The following is a 14,260-nucleotide window of genomic DNA, read 5'->3' as shown; positions in this document are numbered from 1 at the left end:
CACAGCCTCTCTGGGCAGCTGTTCCAGCACCTCACCACTCGCCCTGTAAAGAACTTCCCCCTAAACACAATAATGGACAATTTCAAACAGTGTAAGGAGCCAAACGAAGCACACTGCTCGTCCATTCCAGATGCAGAAGTGATGCTTTCAACTGCAGCACGTCCATCACACCGTGCAAAAGGCTCTGCTCCTTCCACGCACCCACCTGAGGAGGGGTCACTCCTCAGCTCCAAAGCAGACACACACACTGCTGCACACAGCACAGGTACCAGCACACACCCAGCTGCACTCCTCCTCCCCCCTCTGCTGTAGAAGCACGCAGGTAGGAAGGCAGAGAGGAGAGAAATCAGAGCACATCACTTTGCACCAGGCCTCTGCACCCTGAGCTGTTGGGAAAACAGGAGCTCCATGCAATCTCATCAGCAAGAACCACATACTACTCGACCTGATACCAGCAAGGATCTGCACTGTATCATTCCCCCCTTCCACCCTTCCCTTGGCACAAAACCCAATCCTCCTCACCACCAACAGATGCACCCATAGCTGCATGCAGTGCTTTCCTCAGAGCACTTCCAAACTCTGCCCTTCAGTGACAGCTTTATTCACAGCATTTGTGATTTGCCCTCTCACACCCATCACTCCAACCAGTGCCTTTTTCGCAGGCTTCATTTTTTCCACATGCAATGTATTTTTAAATGCTTCATATTCCACTACCAATGCAGCAAACGAGATGCAGTGCAGCTGAAAGTAGGTCAGCTGAAGCAAGGACCCCTTCGGAGAATTAATAATTCCTCTTCCTGATTACTGCAAGGCTTTCCACCGACTCACTGTAGGTTTTTCATTTCACATCAAACGCTGTGCAGGGCGCTGGAGATAAACTGATTTTTTCCACAATTAAAGGTATTAACCGGGAAGCAAATTTCAAAGAGTCGTTTTGCTTTCTTCTCATTGGGCTTTCTCCCCCTAAATATCCTTAAGGAACAGCAGCATACAGGAATGCTACGCTGCCATTGCACATCCATAGGGGCAGCAGCCCTCAGGGAGCACAGCAGGGTGGTTTTTGGGTGGGTAAGCTGGAAAAAAAAAAAATCCATTCAGCAGATACTGAAATTGAGTGAGACTTCCACAGCCCTCATCTTAAGGATAGGGTCTTGTTAAATTGGAACTAAAGCTTTCAGTTTGCTGCTTGGGAAACCTCAAAGCAACAACAGAGAGAGGGATTGGAGGTAACAAACAGAAGGGACTGCCTCTCAAAGGGCACAGCATCCACAGCATCACAGGATCACATTAAAGGATCCTTCTGTAGGACAAACTGACAGCCATGGCACGACCTGAAGGGCTGCTCCATGCAGAGGGATTAGGGCTGAGCTCAGGGGCAGCGAAAAGGCAGAAATGGGAATCAGCTCAGAGGGAAGAACACTTGGAACAGGTAATTAAGGTGGGTAAGCAGGAAGGAATCAAAGCAGTGCTCCCTATAAAAGCTGAGCAGAATCAGAAGTGGGCACAGCAATGGGGCCAACCTCAGAGCACTGCCAGCTCCCAGGATGGGGAAAGGTAATGGGATGGCAGCACCCTGCCTTAAAATCCCACTGCCTTCCCACAGTGCAGCACTTTGCTCTTAGGGCACTTCCACCAGCTGCTCCTGGTTTTATTTGCATAAATTATTATTATTTCACCATTTTTCCTTCTTTTCCTTGGTCACAGACTGCACCAAGCTGTGCCCAACCAGCAGCCCAGCACTGAAACACGAAAGCGTTTCCTCACTAAAACACGAACACAACACACACAAAGGAGTGCAGTGTTACAAGAAGCCCTGATGTTTTGGCTCCCAGTGCAGTGCAAACCATACTTGCTGCTTCCCCACACCTCCACTGCCCACCAGGAGCCATTCCCTCCCAGCACAGCCCTTATCACACCCAGCCAGACCCCTGCAGCCTCAGGGCTGTGTTACAGCTGCTCTTACATCCCATAAAAGCTCACTGCTTCTGACAGCACAGCAACGCTCAGGAGTTCAGCAACAAAAGGATCTCAAGTGCATCCCTCTCAGCCCACGCATCCCTCCGTGCTCACCTGCTTTATCCTAGCTTGATATCAAGTGCTGAGCCTAAAAAGCCTTCAGTTACAAACGGCCCGAGAAAAAGATCTCATACCTCAGCATTTTATTGCAAGCACTCTCAGCAAGCCAAGATCCCAATACCACTATCTCCTCTGCAGTTCATAGCACTTACAACCCAGACTGCAAACAGATCCTAAGCGTCATTTACTGCAAGCAGCCTGACCCACAAATCCTCTTATAAAATTATTTTCCAAACAGATGTAACAAACCCTTCACTCCAGACTTCCAGATGCCAGGAGTCACATCACAGCATTTCCAGACCCAGCCAGGCAATGCCTCATGCCAGGTCATGAAAACAAGATTTGTGTGAAGTTTGCTACCCAAAATAACATCTGCAGGTTCGCTGTTAGTATGACATAACACAGCAGATTACCAACAGCAACAAGGAGCTCTCAGCAGCAACATCAGGAAAGCCCAGCTTACCCTGCAGACAAGCACTGCTGGAGAGAGCTGAGGACACAGGGCTGGCTGCACAGACTGCAATTTGATGGGGAGCTCCTAGCTTGCCTCGCACAGCTTCGCAGGAAGGTCTGCAGCACTGCACAGAGCTGTTCTTCCTCACTGTTAGCCCCTGGAAGCAGTGAAATTGCTTCTGATAGATTCTTTGTGATACCAGGCCAAGCGTTGCTAGGAATATCAGTAATGATATATAAGAAAAAGTTAACTCACTTAACTGGCTACAGACTCTCTAGCTACAGAACACTCCTTGCCTGGGAGCAGCCTTCACCCAGGAGATGCTCTGCTTTTGGAGGTCAGTCCTTAAATGAGCCCAGGGAGGTGGGACCCAGGGACCACCCCTTCCAGTCACATGGGAAGCACAGGTGAATTGCTTGCACCTGTGCCTCCTGGGCCAGCCAGCCTTCAGCAGGTGCTCAATCATCAGTTCAGGCTGTGAGGAAGCTGTTCTCTTACACCTGTGCAGCTTCTGTATAAATGAAACGCTTCAAGGCTGTTATAAGCTGCTCCATTCCCTGAGCTGGTGCATCCTCCACTGATCTCTTCTCTCTCCACAAATGGACATAATCGGTCTCAGGGTTAAGAAAGGATGGGAGATGCTAAGAGGACGGGGAGGAAAATGTTTTGAGATGCTCTCATCAACACAATTCTAACTTCCATTCAGGCCAGCCTGGTTTCTATCCTCCTTCCTAACCTTAACAGCCCAAAACACATACCAAACTTCTCTATTTATCAGCTGCTATCTTATCCCACTGCATGACTGCAGGTAAGAACGGATGCAGTTTTTGGTTTTTAACCACCCAGCACAGGTGGAAGAGCAATGCAATACTGTGCTGGCCTGCAGCCAGACAAGGAGCTGGAATTCAGCCACAAGTGCCCTTTGATTGCAGAGCTTCCGCTCCGTCTGCAAGAAAGAAACCAAAGTGGTGTTGGTAGTTGTTGATTGTTGTTTTGTTTTTTTTTCCCCCCTATTAGGGTCCTGCTCAAACCAAAAACAAGACAAGGTAAGACTCTGCTTGTGGAGGGGCTGAAAGTTAAGCTGCAAGCTTCCAGCCAGACTGCAGTGGTGTCCATTTCCATGGATGTCCTTACGAGGCCCCTTCTGAGCCACCTTGCTCAAGCACAGCCCCTGCTGAAATTCAGAGCAGAGATTACTTATCCTTTGGAAGGATTAGTGGAATAGAAGAGTGGCTGCCATTCAGTAATCCCATGTAAGTATCTAATCAACCATAATGTAATTACCAGAAAGTTTTAAGAGGTTAAAAAGGCCTCAGTGTGACGTTGCTTGAAAAAGAGAAGGTTCCACCCCTACTTGGAGGATGTTTAAAAAAAAAAAATTCTAAGAAAAACAGAATGCAACACTTCAATATGTAAGCTGTTGTAATCACAGTCTTTTGCTAGCCATTAAAACCATTAAAACCTCAAGGAACATGCACAGCAATGACAGTGAAGGCAGGAACTCTCCTTAGCACTGCTATGGCAGAAATAACTCACCCGGAGCACAATGCACTGCAGGGCTGGGCAGTGGGGGGGAGAGAAAATGCTCCCAAAGTTCAAACTGCAACGCTTTCAATGTGTCAACCAACAGATGGTACAATCATTGACAAATCTCTACGCAGCCCATGCATGACTATTTAATAGTTTCAAAGCTTCCGTATCATGTTTCTGCAACAGGAAGAGCAGATTCTTAATAGAAGAATACACCCACACTGTCCCATCTTTCTGCTCCAGGTGGAACTCAAGGGGAGAGAAAGGGGAAAATGCCAACAAAAGGGATCTCCATTACATTTTCCCCTTTTCTGGAGGAGGACAATACATCCTTGTGTTATTTAGAATGGTTGGAGTTCTCCCTAGTTTTACTTTTGACTTTCTACTTGACATTGGATACCAATTTATCTTTGGAGGATTGTATTGGGTAATTTTTGAGGAAAAAGAATCATTTCAGAACAGCTGATCTTGATGCTTTGTTCCTTTTCGTTAAATAAAAAGGTGGAAACTTGGAATATTTATTTTTATTTAAAGGAAGCTTCGAAGCACACACCAAGCTGCAAGCAGGCTGAGAGGAAAAACACAGCCCACAGTTACTCAAACCTCAATCCTAAAATTCTAGGACAAGAAAACAATTAAACAATGACAAGTCAAATGCAGTTATCCCCCAAACCAGGCGTTAGGTACAAAGAACAACAACGAGATGGGCCAGAACATCTCCCATTTTGCATTTTGGAAGGGCACAACAACAAAGACATGCAGCACTCAGTTACCTTCTTGAACAGGCGCCCAGAATCTTCGCTGACCTGGACAAAGCGTGGGATGATGTTGTTGAGATAGATATCACTTAGGGTGGTGTGATCCCTGCTCTCCCGCTTCACTTGATTTAAGAGGAGGTTCCAGCAATTGACTGGTGAGAGCACATTCTGATCCTTCCTATAAAGGACGCAAAATAGAAACAAGAATTGGATAGGACTTCACCTGAAGGAGACAAAACGGTTGTTAATGATGTTCTGTGTCTCTACGTGCCAGAAGCACGGCTGCAGTGTGTGTGGATTTGATGAGGGAGATGGGAGCAAAGCAAATGGCTCTGGCACACACACAGAATGAGCCCTCCATCACACACGGCTTGGCTTTTCCCCCCAACAAACTGCTTGGGCAAGTGCAAGCTACAGGATGCCAAATGCACGCTCTGATTTTTTCTTTGAATCCAAGAACTTGAGCACAAATTGCAGGGCCCGAGGCACAGTGATGGCTATGGAGCCTGACAGCAGGGTCTGCAATGCTGCCAGACCTCTGTGCCTCACCACAAGCAAAAGACTTCAAGCACACAGTTAGCTAAATAGCATCTGCGTAGGAAACAAAATGTTATGTCTTGTATAAAAGCAGTTCTGTCCAAGAATCTGCATCTGTCCTGAATGAAAGAGAAAGCAGCGCTCATCCCACAAGATCCACATTCTCTGAACTTTCTCAACCTTATGGCTGATTCCCTGCACATCCTGCAAACGCACAACACGAAGGGCCAGGGGGAAGCAGGAGAATCAGCAAACGTGGATCAAGCCAACAAACACTTGGACACCTTTGCCCAGGTAGCCAAGAAGGCCAATCGCATCCAATGGCTTGGATCAGGAATGATGTGCTGAGCAGGAGCAGGGAAGTCATCCTGCCCTGTATTTGGCACTGGTGAGGCCTCACATCGAGTGCTGTGCTCAGTTTTGGGCACCTCAGTACAGAAAGGACATGGAGGTGCTGGAGCAGGTCCAAAGAAGGGCAACGAGGCTGGGGAAGGGCTTGGAGAATGTGGGCTATGAGGAGAGACTGAAGGAGCTGGGGCTGTTTGGTCTGGGGAAGAGGAGGCTGAGGGGAGACATTATTGCTCTCTTCCAATACCTGAAAGCTGACTGCAATGAGAGCAGGAGCCACAGCAGCCCTTCACAGCCCTTCTCATGACATCAGTGCTTGGAGCTGTAGTGCAACATGGGCAATTTTAGAGAGAAAAAGCGCAGTTTCCAAACAGCTGATTTTGATGCTTGGTTTCTTTCCCTTAAAAAATGAAAAGCTCAGGAAACAACTGCAGCTCATCATCTGCACTGTTTCAGGGCTTGGCACGTGTGAGTTTGTGTGCATATAAAGGATTCTGGGCTTTCGGTTCTGGCGTTTTGAATAAAAACATAGAAAATAAAATGTGAGAAGGCAGAGATTTCATTTAGACAATATTTGCCTTTGTACTTCAGTGTCGCATACTGCAGATACTGCTGACACGGGCAAAACCAGATGGAACGATCAAAATGCAGAACTGTACAAGGTTGAAACTGCCAGATGTTAAGCTCTATAAATCAAGTACTTGCCCTCAGATCTCCTGCAATCAGTGTCTGCAGCATACTGTTTGTTTTGTTAATATGCCAAGGAGCTAATTAGCAATTGCAAGACCAGGACACTCGCAGTGTGAATGCAGCAGGCTGCAGCCAGCCCTGGAAGGGCACAGAGGGGCTGAATCCATCTGAAATGCAGGCTGAGAGCTTCCACCACGACAGGAGCTGGGCATGTTCCATTTAGGCAGAGGGTTTTGTTTGTTTTTTCCCTTTTTGATTGTTAATTTTAGATGAGACAAGAAACAACACCTGACTTTCTTCCAACGCAAGTAGGGCTGAAGGAGGTCCTCAGCAGGATGAGGTCCCAATGGAGCAGTGCTGGAGTGAAATGCGTGTGTCAACACAGAGCCACTGCCTCTGCAGCAGTGGTGATGGCAGAGGACAGGAGGCAAGCTGAACAGGAGAGGATTGCAAAGGATTGTCAAGAAGAGCACATAGGGAAGAGACGTAGCTGTTAGGTTGGCTGCACCAGTGCTATCGATACACTCTGCACACTGATTTAATATCTGCCTTCAAAGCTGGAAGGGCTACATAAAACATCAAAAGCCAAAAGAAGGGATGGGAATGAAGCTTAGGAACAGTAAGGAAGGACTCCTCATAGCTGGTCCTACCGCAGCCATTCCAAATCCCATCTCAAAGCCCCAAGTAGCCTGCTGCTGCTTCACCAGCTCCTAGGAGTGGAGCAGCCCAGAGCTCATGCATGCAGCCTCTGCACCACTGCACCAGATGTCAGCCCACAGACACTCAGCTCTTTTCAGCCCCAATGACCCCCGTGGCATTTTCCCCTCCTCCCTCTCTGAGTTTTCACAGCAAACCTTGGCAGCCTCACCACGTGCTTTGGAGGATCCCAGCTACAACCACAGCCAGGAGAGCCTGCAGGGCAACAGCCTGCTCACAGCACCCCATTTTCCAAAGAAAACCCAAACCCAAACTGAGAAGCAGGAGGGATGCAATAGTTAAGCAGCCAATTCCCAACCGCCCAAGCTGCTGCACCGCAACACCCGAAGCCATCAGAACGCAGCGCATAGCACGAATACCACCAGCCCATGAAAAGTATGGTGAGCAAAACTGCTGGTGTCTCCTGGCGCCGGTTAGGTTGTTGACACACTGCATGTGGTTAAGCATGAAAGGCAGTCCTGCAGGAAGGAGCAGTCACAAAAACCCCACATGATTCTCATTTGCAAATGGGATCGTCACCTCCAGGTCTGCGCTGGAAGGGATGCACCCCAACCCCAACCCTAACCCTACCACACCATCACTCTGTGCTCCCTGAGATTTTCCCTTTCCAATTCCTTTCATTTCCTGGTGCCTGTTGGTTTCATTAAGCCCTGTTGATTGAGAACAGCTCCTTTCTGTGCAGCTTTTAGTTTGCTCACTGCTAAGCTTTTAGAGGAAGCGAGAACCAACTTCTCCCCATGACCGGGCAGCACAACGCTGTCACCCTGGCAAAAGGGAGACAAAGGAAGGCCAGAAGACAAGCTGCACAGGAACAGAACAGAAAAGGAAAGTTACTTGTGTTTCAGCTGTTATGGTTACTCGTTTCGGGGCTTCTAAATAGCCCTTAGGACTACAGGCACTTTAACTTTTAAACCACCCCTAAAACACAGCGTTTTCTGGGGAGGAACATGGCAACAGTTTTCACAACACAGAGCAGAAGTTATACAACTGTTTACAACAGGCCCTTTTCTATCATAACCACAAGCAGATGGCAGAGAAGCAATTTGTGATTTCCATTAACCATTTCAATTCTCAAAGGAGCTGGCAGAGATATTCTGCTCTCAGCTCCAGGGCACTGCAGGAGGGGTGAGGAAAGAAACAGAGCAGCAGTGATGGTTGGGTATCCCAGCAGTGATGGCCTGGAGCGGCTGAGCAGTAAAAACCAAACCTCAGGAGCTGGATACCAACTTCTCAAAGCGATTTTGCACTCACTCGACTCCAGGTTCCCCTGCAACAGCAGGAAGATGCCAGCATCCAGGTTCACCTCAAGCGCTGTTTATACAGCTTAAAGATCGTGTGATGATAACGAATCCGGAGTTTATTTAGGTTAGCCTAAATTGCAGCAGATCACAGAGATTGGGGGTGTTTGGGAACAGGAAGAGGAAGTTGTGCACAGATTTTTAAGGAACCACAAAGTATGAAGCCCTGTGGTTTTCGAGCGTTATCTTGATCGAGTCCTGTGCAACTTCCACTTCAAAGGCTTCGGTCGGTCTCGAAAGATCAGAAGGGAAGATTGAGTCCAAGTATCTGAAAGTTCTTAATTAAATTACTGATTCATACGAGGAACTCACAGACGATCAGAGATTTATCTGCTCTAAGGCAGTGACACTGGCTCAGCTCTGCACGGTAGGCCCATTCAGGGTAAGAGCAGAAAAAACATCTTAATGAGCAGTTCCTCCCATCCCAAAAAGAAGAAAAAAGCCCACCCACAACCCAGCAATGGGAATACCACGTATCCACGTGGAGCACAGGAAGGAGGATGAGTCAGAGGCAAATGAATTTATTACAAACAGAGAAAGAAATGCTGACATTAACATCACTCTGCCACATCAGCCGCGTCAGACTGCGGGTTTGGGGGCAAACCCCCTGGCAATGTCTGGGTGCCAGCACTGAACAAAGAGCAGCCCTGAGGGTGTCACAGCCAGAGGAAGGACCACGAGTCACCCTGCAGAGCAGAAGACATCGGGAAGCTGCCCTGAACGTGTGACACAGTGCCATTGTAGCGATACTGACAAGTGCCTCTCAATAGCAGCAAAATGATTTCAAGCCCAACAAAGAAAGCTGCTGGAACCTCGGTGCCAATACAACCCTCTGCCCGGGGTGAAATACTTGAAAGACTCAGAATAAGTGCTCCAGGCTCATCCCATCAAAAGGAATCCCAGGTCAAAACAGCATACAGCATATTTATCTATTACAGCAATACAGTAGGAGCCCACCCAATGCAAGTGCTTTTGCTGATACCTCCCTCTCCACCTGCATCATCTCTCCTTTAAAGAAACCACTGCACTCTCAAGAAAAAGCAAAGTTCTCTGCAAAGTGCTGACACACATGAACTCTTCGTTTCCCCTTCAAGTCTTCCTGACACTGCTCAGCATTAGCTGCAAATTTGGAGCATTTCAGGCACACGCTGCTCCCTGCCCCTCACTTCCAAAAGATTCCAGTTATGAACATCTGTTGTTTACAAGTGCTAAGCCTGAAGGTTGCCAGACTTATTCTGCATCTTCGACTTCAAGGCAAAGGCTGCCAGAAAGCCATCTGAATCACGCTGGGATATCCTGGACATTCTGCTCTCCAGCTGACAATTGATTGCTACTTGGTATCCTACTTGCAAGGACAGCCCTGATTTAAATGGCCTTAAAATAGCACTGCGTGTGCGTGTTTTTCCCCTTTAAATTTTTCCCTCGAAAAGGACTCACTGAAGATCTGCTGTGGTTTTCACATTAACTGGTATTCCAAAAGGCAAAGGTCTGTAGGACAGAGCCAGGCAATGGAAGCATCAGGGTCTCAGTGCAGGGCAGCCACATCCGTGCCACCAGAAGGGACCCCAGGACCCACGGGAGACCCCAGGAGCTCCCATGAACAGCCACATAGTGGGCTGCTGGTTCAACAGATATTTAAGGAGTGATGACTTCCAACTGCAGAGCAACAAGCTCCTTTAACAATAGGAGTTGGAAGAATTGGGCTGGAAAATGCATTTCCTCCCCCTTACAGCTCATGTGGGGATATTTTCCAAGGGGCAGAGAAGAAGCATTACCAAGTAGATCTGGTTTGTCCTCTCGAGCAGCCTGTCCTAATTGGAAAACCAGTTTTCAAGAGGACCAGGCAAGGCAAGCAAGCTCTCACAGCCACAGCAGAGAAGATAAAAGCAACTAAAACCTGGGATGTATCCAACTGCCATCAACTCAGATGTCACCTTGGCTAAATCAATCTGTTCCCCCTCTTCAAAGCTACAAAATGGGAAAAACAGACACCTGCCTCTGCAAATCCCTTTAAGACGCTCCCGTGAAACCAGCCTGAATCTGCACAACGTGCAGCACCCTTTAAGCCCATCACAGCCCATACACAGCTTGTGCTTCTGAGACCCAGCAGCCAGATTCCAAGGCCCACCTGGAAAACACAGCCATGTGATACGGCGCAGCTACAAAGCACAAAACCCACACCATGCAGTTACTGCAAGCTGCACCTCTCCTTATAGGGTGTTTGTACCATGTATGTGGTAGAGGATGCCACAGAGCCCAATTTCGAGGGTCAGGCTGAAGCCTCCTGCCCTTGACAGCTCTCCCTGAAATTAACCCCTTTGGAGCAAGCTCAGCAATTACACGATAGCTCTCAAGTATGAAAGCACATGCAAATTACAGGGTTCCTGCCTGACAAGTTTCCTCCTTGACAATGTGTTATGAGATCTAAAATCTGCAAGTGACATGGTAAGCAGTCCCTGAATGATATGGTACCTTCCAATGTAATTGTCACGTAATAGAAGGAACATGCTATTATGGGATATTTATAGGGTCACAGCCACGCAATTACAGAGGAGCCAGCAGCCCATGCACATCTCAAAGTCATATAATCCCAGGCTCCGTAGGTGGAGAGATGCGATGGTTGGCTTTGATCAAACTGCCTTTTAGGGGGTTCCAGATTAGATTACAGCTTCAGCATCTACTGAAAAGATGATCAGCCAAGTCACTCCTCGCTGCTCAAACAGAGCAGTGTTTGGGATGGGTAGTTACAACTGGAATTGCTTCCTTACTGATCCCTGGGGTATCTGGATGTATTTCTAAATGCTGATGCCAGCAGAAAGCAGTGACCAAACGAGCAACAGCAAGAGCTCAGCAAGACTCACTGCAGTGACCAACACTGTCTGCAGCCAATCAGCCTTACGACAACGGGTTTTTATAAAGATGGGATTTTCCCCTCATCCCAGCTCTTACCCAAACGAGCATATTGGTCAACTGGGACTCAGCCCTGTGGAGCAAGACGTTCCCAAAGCAAAATGCTCTCCAGCTAGGAGCCATCTGCTGCTCACATAAGCAAAAGGAGCAGAGTGAGCCACGTCAGCCCTGTGCACAGCAACGTGAGTGCAGTGCTCAGAGCATTGGGTGCTGCCTGGACACGACAGAACAGCAGAGATACGTAGTTCAGCAATTCAGGTGAAAGCTTTATGTGCTGATAAATTCACCTGTCCAATTCAGGCCACACAATAGTTGAGGGATTTGAGGACAAACAGCTCTAAGGGTGAGCGAGGAAACTGAAATAGGAAAAAACAGAAAATAAAAATCTGCATTTCTGATGGGATGTTTCATAAATGAAATAAAAACCAAAAAGCTAGTGGGTTGGACACGTATGCTTTAGACAATTACTTTCTACATATATGCAGAATAAGTCTCCTCCGTTTCTCAAATGGCTGCACTTGAGAGTCATGCTTTCCAGGCAACGTAGCACAGTGTCCATCTTAACTAAGAACTAAACAGATGACAGAGCTGTGCAGAAAATAAACTAAAGCTGCACAGAACTGAAGCTGAAATGGTGCCTACTGAGTGTTTTTTGCAAGAAGGGCCATAGTTGGAAGGAAAAGCCGATCTCCCCCATCCCCCCACACAGCAACAACAATAACACAGAGATGAGGGCCCAGCCCAGCAGTGCCAGAAGTCGGGGTGGAGGCAGTGCAGGATGCTGCCAGGAGACAGAGTGGAGCTCAGTGACTCATGGCCAGGGCTGCTCGGCCACACTCAGTGCCACGGAACCACATCCGCCACTTCTTGCTCATCCAACCCAAGGAGCTGAGTGGGAGCAACCAGAGCAGGATGGCCAGACCTACCTGCAAACAGCACTTCAAGTAGGTGAGGCAATTGCTGTCACTCAGACTGAAGGAAATCCCAGTTCTCTGCACCAAATGTGGCACAGAACCTTGCCCACCTTTCCAAGAAAATGCCTCCTCCTTTTTAGACCGTGCCAATTTTTCACCATTCCATTCCTTGTGGAACAACGTATGACTTAGAAGGAGATGCTGAAACGAACCCGGCAAGCAGGCTATGAACATGAAATGGGTTCTGTGTTCATCATGAAGATGGGAAACGTTGACATTCACAGCCGTGCCGACACTGACATTCACTGTACCAGCTCACTTCTTGCATTCCTACACTTGCAACCACATTCAGAAAAAAAAAAAAAAAAAAGGACAAAAATAAAAATAAAAAGGCAAATACTCTACTTGAATTGCTGGTCTTTGGTGCTCCTAGTTTTAGCCAGGAATCTCTCAGCCAACTTCTCCAAATTCCTCGAGTAATCCATCTCAATCTCTGCCTTCTTGCGGAAGAAATCCTGCAAGTCCTGCAGTAACTGGACCCGGAGCTCACACTGCTGGTCAAGGCATTTCAGCTGCTCTACCAACTGGGCACGGATCTCTGCAACAAACAAAAGCACTCAAGATTAAACAAAATCCCATTAAACACCAACAAAACTCTAGTAAAATCTAGTCAAAACACACTCCCTCGTTAACAATATGTCAGCAAAGCTCCATTGTGATCAACTCCATGCTCAGGCAGGAGATGGCTGCATTGCCCCCCAGGGGTGCAGCAGAACAGGGCAGGCTGCAGGGCACCAACCCATGGGCAGAGCTGCACTGCTGGGAGCACAGAGGCTGCAAAGCTCCAAGTGCACCTCTGGCATTCAGAAGTCACTGCCTAAAAATGCACTGTGACTAAAGGACCATAAAGAAATAACACAGACAAGTGTTAAAATGATTATTATATGTAATTATTCCCGAAGACAGCTTCTGTATTTACACTGTATTTTAGCCACTGCTTGCAGAATGTGTCACAAACATTGCAGCCTCCCACCAGGACGTTATGGAGACCCAGGGACTGGGTGAGACCATTTCCCCACAGTCCAACAGAACGTGGAAATGCATCAGCCCTAAAATGTGGAAACATTCAGTGCTGCAACTGGGAGAGCTTACTTTCAGAAGGCAATAAACTCAGCATGCAAATAATAAAATAGGTACTTTGAGCACTCAAACATCAGAGCTGCCCACTGCAGCCGGACAGTTGCTGTGCTCTGCCCAAAGTTCAGAGATATGCTGTTCCAACCTGAACTCAATAAGCAATAAAATTGGGAAGCGGAGCCCTCAGGCCCTCCCAACACACAGCTCTGCATCTGTCCACACATCACAGCTGCAGCATAACTCGGTCACCACAACCGAAGATGGGGAAGCATCATTTTCCAAACTCAACTTTTTAAATCAACATCTTTATCACTGATCAACATCTTTATCACCAGTCCCTGCAGGGGAGTCCCATCCCCTGAGCACTCCTCTCTGCCATGCTTATCTGCTGCCTTGAGCTGCGCTCACATCTGCAGGAACAAACAGTTTTGGAGGGTTGGGGATTGCAAGCAAAGAAAGCACGCATCTTTATTTTAGGGACTCAGGAACCCAAAACACATGTATACAAACACAGTTGCTCATCAGGCTTGCCAAAAAATGATCTGCAAGAATGCGGGTTGTTCAAGCTCAAAGATGACCTCTCTTAGCATTGCAATTAGTGCAGACCAATTCTGAGAGCGCGTGGAAAAAACACAGGGCAGCAAAGTGACAGCAGAGGAACAAACCCATTTACAAAGCTGGTCAGTGCCAACTTCACCCCGGGGAGAGGATTTCAGAACAGGAAACTTCTGTCTTTTCAACAGGAAACACAGCTACAAGCAAATACATGAGCCTGAGTTGTCCGCATACTTCTTTAATCAGAACCACTGCAGCATGTGCGTCCCTCCAGGCTGCATTCCCACAGCACACACTGCTGCTCCTCCCACTCACCCAGCCCCATCCTGACCCCCA

This window comes from Meleagris gallopavo, chromosome 28 (genome assembly GCF_000146605.3).
Source record: "Meleagris gallopavo isolate NT-WF06-2002-E0010 breed Aviagen turkey brand Nicholas breeding stock chromosome 28, Turkey_5.1, whole genome shotgun sequence".
NCBI classification, from domain to species: Eukaryota; Metazoa; Chordata; class Aves; order Galliformes; family Phasianidae; genus Meleagris; species Meleagris gallopavo.
The sequence above is the reverse complement of the archived record's forward strand: the minus strand, read 5'-3'. Positions refer to the sequence as shown.